Source organism: Dipodomys ordii, unplaced genomic scaffold (genome assembly GCF_000151885.1).
Source record: "Dipodomys ordii isolate 6190 unplaced genomic scaffold, Dord_2.0 Scaffold5, whole genome shotgun sequence".
Taxonomy (NCBI): Eukaryota; Metazoa; Chordata; class Mammalia; order Rodentia; family Heteromyidae; genus Dipodomys; species Dipodomys ordii.
Window position 1 is genome coordinate 24,455,127 of NW_012267221.1, and position 6,937 is coordinate 24,462,063.

Sequence of the window (6,937 nt, forward strand, 5' to 3'; positions counted from 1 at the left end):
CAATTCCTCAGCACCACATAAGCAGAAAAAGCTGAAAGTGGCACTGTGGCTCAAGTGGTAGAGCACTAGCCTTGAGCTGAAGAGCTGAGGGACAGTGCCCAGGCCCAGAGTTCAGGCCCCATGACTGGCAAGAAAAAAAAAAAGTATCCATTTCTGATTTTATTATGTTAGCAAAGAAAATGAATACCTTTTGCTAACTACAGAGGCTGTCTAATCAGAAATTCTGAGTAATTATTCATTAACATTCCAACTCATAAAAGTTTTAGTTTATTTGATTTCTTTTACTCTAACAAAGAATGCCTCAAGGAAAGGATTAAAAAAAGCACTAAGATACCCATAATTTCTTTCCCTCCCTTTGCCGAGATAGTGCCTGGTTATTTTCTCAGGCTGGCCTGGAATTTAAAATGTTATTGCCTCATGTTCTTAAGTGCTGGGATTACAGGTATATGCCCATACTTCTAGAGCTCATAGACCTTTATACACAGAGGAATATTTCAGCTGATTCATGTGAAAAAGATTACTGGAACAAAAACAAATGAACCTAAACACTGGCCATTGAAGATTAATACAGAAAAATTTGAATATTAATAATAACAATGAGATTTCTGAGCTGACAGTATACTACAGAAATAATTAAAAAAAAGGAAGTTCAAGGACATCATTGTTTTTCATCACTGGTTTTCATCAAATTAGATTTACTTAGAATAATTTCTTACACATGATTTCACTCCTGTAGAAGACAGTAAAAAAAGAGTAAAAACTCACAAAGTATGATGAGTTGACTTTAATACAAGCATTTACCAAAACAGCTACTTGCAAAGAATGAAATGCACAGCTGAGATTGTAATTTTTCACTATTATTATGTTAATGTATTGACCAGAAAAGTAAATGGTTTTAGTGTGTGTATATTTATGTAAGTGTGTGCTATAAGTAACATTTTTTAAACTTAAGATGCTTCAAATGGGACTTAACATATGGTCCATTTAGAAAAACTATGATTAGAAGATAAATCCCAAATTTTAGAGATGCCAAAATGTAAAATAAGATGTACATATCAGAATCAGCAATCAAAATTTAAAATCATCCATAAGACTGCAATGGATACCTCAGGACTCATTCGAAGTAGCTATGTGCTTGTGACTATCTATGGCTGTCACCAAGCAAATGTGAATTTTTATACTGACTTGGAAAAGTAGGCCATAATCCCTTCTATGTCTTTTATGGGAAAGTGTCAGGAATGCAGACACAGTTGCTTCTGGATTGTTAATGATGTTCAGAGCCAGGAAACTGAAAGCATTTCCTGGAGTTGCTGAGGCAGGCCCAAGATCAGTAAGATGCTTGTGATGTCCTTATATGTGTCTATATTTCTCAGAATGAAAAAAGTGGATAAGAATGTAATCTTGCTTCACTTTGGTGGGAATATGAAGTAGCTAGTACTGATTCATGCTGAGAGTTATATAACTGTGAAACCAGTCTATAGGATTATGAAGTTAATTTTAGACACTCTTGGGACACAAACTGGCCTGCAGGCTGCCAGATCTCAGGATAATTCAGTATCACGTACTTGTTGAGATGAATAAAACCAGAATAAAAGTATGGAGGAAATCTCAAGAATTATCCTTTACCTATCACTACCAGTTCTCTCATGATAAAGTATCTGAAAGCTGCATTTGAAGAGCAGACAGAGTAGTTGATTTTACTACTTACACAAAAAGACTTTGAGGCAAATAGCACTGACTACCAGAGATGTCACAACAGAATCCATTCTTGTCCACCCTTACTGAAAGCAGTGAGTGTGGCATTTTGGAAAGCATGGAACACTTGTTCATGTTATAGGTGGAAGTAAGGAGGCTTTAACTGTCCATTCAGGCCCCATGTTCTTTAATCAAAGAATAGGGATGTATTTCAGAAGATAGTCATTAGGGAATTGCTGTTTATATACAACATTCTTGGGATAGCTTTTTTATAAAGATATTTTGAGCTACTTAGGTTTATTAAAAAAAAAAACATTTAAAACGTGGCTTATGCAGCCCCTAGGAAAACTATCCTAGAAAGAGGCCTTGTAAAAGAAGTTTGTCAAAGTTGTTTAACATTTAACTAGTTCCCCTTGGAATTTTTCATCTAAAATTTGTATTTATTTGGTTTCCTTTGCTCTATAATCTCTGACCTCATGGCACTGAGGTATGTTTGTAAAATTAGACTATTACCTATTGTCTTCTTTCATTAATTAAACACTTTTATCCACACATAAACACGTAAGTGATGACAGAGATAAAGAGGTATACATTTAGGGAATTCAAAATAGCTACTAGATGAAATTTTTCAATGTTTTCAACACAAGAAAATGGTAAATGCTTCAAGTGACAACAGATATGCTACTATCCTGGTTTCGTTATTACATATTGTACATTATACTGAATTACTGTACTTAGCCCCATAAATGTAATTAAATAGTAATTAAAAACCAGCTCTCAAGTTGTCCTGCTTTAAAAGCACAAAGAAAACAGCACTTATTTACTGTAGACAATTCTATAAGAACTGATAATTGCTAACAATTCAACTAGATGTGCTTGTATTATAATTCCTATTTTAAAATTAATATTGGGGCTGGGAAGGTGGCTCAGTGGTAGAGCGCTTGCCTTGCATGCATGAGGCCCTGGGTTCGATTCCTCAGCACCTCATAAGCAAAAAGAAAAAAGCCGGAAGTGGCACTGTGGCTCAAGTGGTAGAGCACTAGCCTTGAGCTGAAGAGCTGAGGGACAGCACCAAGGCCTAGAGTTCAGGCCCCATGACTGGACCCCCCCCAAAAAAATTAATCAATATTTAGTAGACATTCAAAACATAAAAAGTGAAAAGTTGCATTTTGGAGACTGATGCTGAGAGAAGAAAAGAAGGCCTGAAATGGGTCAAAAGATCTTGGGCCCAAATCCCAAGATTCAATGACTGAGCTCTATCCTCAGCCCTGTTTTTATTTATTTTTCCCTCCCAGATGGGGTCTTACTATGTAGCCAAGGCTGGCCTGGAACTCATAGTTCTCCTGCCTCTTCCTCCCCAGTGTTGGGATTGCAGGCATGCCACCATGCCAGGTAAGAGAGAATAGCTTTTGCCTGAAAGACCCTATTCTATCTGTAGTAAACACCCATTAGCAATTGATAACTGATCTGTATTTGAGGAGTCAAAATTGTTTCTCTGATAATATACATAACTAATAGATGCTCATTTTGTGACTGTCATTTCTCATAGGATTTTTAATGCAAAGGCCTTCAGATTTTTGTCTTCTCATTCTAGAATGTTGTCAGGTCTTTCCCTCCCTCACTCCTTGTTCTTCTGTTTAATCACTGATTTTTAGTTATGGACTGGGAAATCAACTAACAGAATTTTGCTAGCACTGAATGTAAACAAGAAAAGTGTTTATCTTCTTCTTTGAAACAATGAAAAGCTTCAGGATTTTCTGTATTTCTAACAGTTGAACCGATGTACAGTGATCTCATGATGAGAGAGAGTAGCAACATCTTACTTTACAGACTTACATTCATTAAGTCATTGTTTATTTATTTATTTTGTTGGTCATGGGGCCTGAACTCTGGACCTGGGTGCTGTCCCTCAGCTCTTCAGCTCAAAGCTATTGCTCTACCACTTGAGCCACAGCTCCACTTCCGGCTTTTTCTGCTTATGTGATGCTGAGGAATCAAACTCAGGGCTTCATGAATGCAAGGCAAGCATTCTATCACTGAGCTACCTTCCCAGCCCCTAACTCATTGTTTCTTAGACACATAAACCAGTCTGGTTTTGCTATCAATTGACCTTAAAGACATACACTGGCTTTGTAAGGTGGGAAAATGATCACTTCCTTTATAAACAGCACTGGGGCTGGGAAGATGGCTCAGTGGTAGAATGCTTGCCTTGTATGCATGAGGCCCTGGGTTCGATTCCTCAGCACCACATAAGCAGAAAAAGCTGGAAGTGGCACTGTGGTTCAAGAGGTAGAGCACTAGCCTTAGCTGAAGAGCTGAGGGACAGTGCCCAGGCCCAGAGTTCAGGCCACCACCACCAACAACAAAAAAACCCAAAAAACAGTACTGTATTTTCCTCAGGGCTATTTATACAAATCATTCAATTTACCAAAAGTAAATTCCTTTGGAGAGTTTTCTGGTAAAACAATGAAAAAAAGCAACCAGTATCAGCATGTAACATTATTGGTAAATGACGGTCTCAAAGAAAGTGACTTTGCAAGTGACTATGGATATTTCTTTCTAGGCCAACCCTAAAACTGTTGATTTAGCCTGAAAAATAAAAGCGACAGGGTACAAGGCACAATCACATCTTAATCAAGTTATGACCAACTAGTTTAAAGCCCTGTTCTTTGGCAACTGGAAAAAAGGAAAACTTTATTACCATGATATGTGAGATTACTTTTTACCTGTGAACAACTCCTTACATGTTAATTGCTCTGTTAAAAACAAGGCTGATTTAACAAATGGACACCAATATTGTGATAGAAGACACTGGTCACAATCAAGCTGAAAAAGACAAAGAGATGGTCAAGCCAATGTGTACAGCTTGGACACGGACAACATACTCAATTGGGTGTGTTGTTACACCAATTAAAACTTTGGCTTACATTTCTCATAAGGAAATGAACACACCTGCTTCTCACTATGTTTACTGCATTCACTTCCTCAGTTGGATGTCAGTATCAGAAATAGAAGAAAAAAGTTCATACTATGAGAAGATAAAGAAAATGCAGTGCTACCTTGATTATCTCTCTCAGCCAAACACACTCTGTTTAAGAATAGGAATTAAGGGGGCTGGGAAGTTGGCTCAGTGGTAGAGTGCTTGCCTTGCAAGCATGAGGCCCTGGGTTCGATTCCTCAGCACCACATAAGCAGCAGAAAAAAAAAGTTGGAAGTGGTGCTGTGGCTCAAGTGGTAGCATGCTAGCCTTGAGCTGAAGAGTTGAGTGACAGTGCCCAGGCCCAAAGTTCAGGCCCACGACTGACAAAAAAAAAGAAAAAAAAGGAGAGTAGGAATAAAGGCGAACAGCCACAGAACACAGTTGCAAATGGAAACCATGCTGGGGCAACAAGAACATTAGGGGCAGTGAAATTTTGTTGAGGAAAGTAACAGTGGTATTTCAGTTGGAGCTCTGATGAGTTGGTCCTCCACCACAGTGTTAGGCAATAGAGGGAACAGATGATTAAATGAGATGAAGGGGATGTAGATAGGCAGTTGGCAAAAAAGTTCTCTTCTAGGGCTGGGAATGTGGCTTAGTGGTAGAGTGCTTACCTAGCATACATGAAGCCCTGGGTTTCATTCCTTAGTACAACATATAAAGCCAGAAGTGACGCTGTGGCTCAAGTGATAGAATGCTAGCCTTGAGCTAAAGAAGCTCAGGGACAGTGCCCAAGCCCTGAGTTCAAGCCCCTGGATTGGCCAAAAAAAAAAAAAATTCTCTCTCATCCTCCTCATTTTTATGTCAGGGCACGTATTATTATTATTATCATCATTATTTACCAACAGCACCTATGGTATATTGTTATTTAGTCCACATTGGCCTAAAAGTCACCATACACCCTCCAAGCTGGCCTTGAACTCCTGGTCCTACTGCCTCAGTCTCCCAAGTTCCAGGATAACATGTGAGTACCAACATGCTGGACCAGAATGCACTGTTTTAAGTGACCAACATTCGTATCACCAGCAGTTTTTAATTTTTGACCCATAAAAAGAAATTTATCATTCTAGCCCTAAATCTATCACTTCAGCTAAAGTACTTTGATGAATAAGCCATGAGGAAAGAATGCATATGACAATAGCCATGATCATTATTAGCATTAAACACATGAAATGCATGGGACCCCTTCAAAGTGAGGCAGGGGGTACAATTAAAATAGGAGTGTCTTTAATACCAGACAGTACCTTCTTGACTTGTGGTTAAATCTGTTCAAAAGTACTACCCATCTGCAGACTCTTGAGCAAAATCTGCAATGAACACAGTGAGGTTTGGGTACAATGACAGTAGGTTGGCCATGTGGATAGAATGGATATGCAGCATGGTGACCACAGCAGGGAAGAAATGTAGCTATAAACAATGGTTGGAGCTTGACTGGGAGGAGGGTACAGGTGCTGTCAACTTTTGTAGCTAGCTGTTAAATAGATGTTGTTACAGGGAGGCTGTGAAGGCACACGCTGCTGCAATGGTGGTTAACACTGAGAAGTTTTTCATAAATGACAGGAAATTAGTGATTTAATGTTTCAGTAGTGGGAAAGCTGTTTAATACTGAGGGAAATGCCATAAAAGCCTATTAGACTTACATTGCCCAGAATAAAAATAAATATCCTCAATTATGAGAAATAAACTAGAGTTGATATAATCTGGTCAGACTATAACAATACTAGTTATACTTTACTAATAAGGCAATCATTAATATGAAAATATAGTTCGGCTCCAACATGAAGAACATTCATAAAAAGTTTTCTCAAGTGGTATACAAAATACTTTAAATAAATGTAAAGACAAAATAATAAGAATATATTCATACCTGTCACTGGTGGCTAATGCCTGCAATCATAGCTACTCAAGAGGCTGAAATCTGAGGATCACAGTTCAAAGTCAACCTGGGAAGGAAAAACTCTTATCTCCAATAAACTACTCAGAAAAAGCTGGAAATGGCATTGTGGCTTAAGTTGTAGAGTGCTAGCCTTGAACACAAAAAGAGCCCAGGCTCTGAGTTCAAGCCCCAGGAACAGCGGGGAAAAAAAGAAAGAAAAAGAAAAGAAGAAAAAAAAAGCATCCAACAAAGTTCAGAGAGCTTTACATTTTTTAAAAAATGGATTCCTTATCAATACCAAATTTCAAACTCTACTATAAAGCCATAGTAATCAAAACAGCTTGGTATTGGCATAAGAACAGACCTCAGGACCAATGGAATAGAACTGA

General features: G+C 38.2%; 1 protein-coding gene across 1 annotated transcript in view; it reads right to left on the bottom strand.

The window, feature by feature from the left end:
* The window catches only part of Chn1 (chimerin 1), a 45,995-nt gene that overhangs the window by 22,913 nt on the left and 16,145 nt on the right, over positions 1-6,937 (bottom strand). The window lies entirely within an intron of this gene.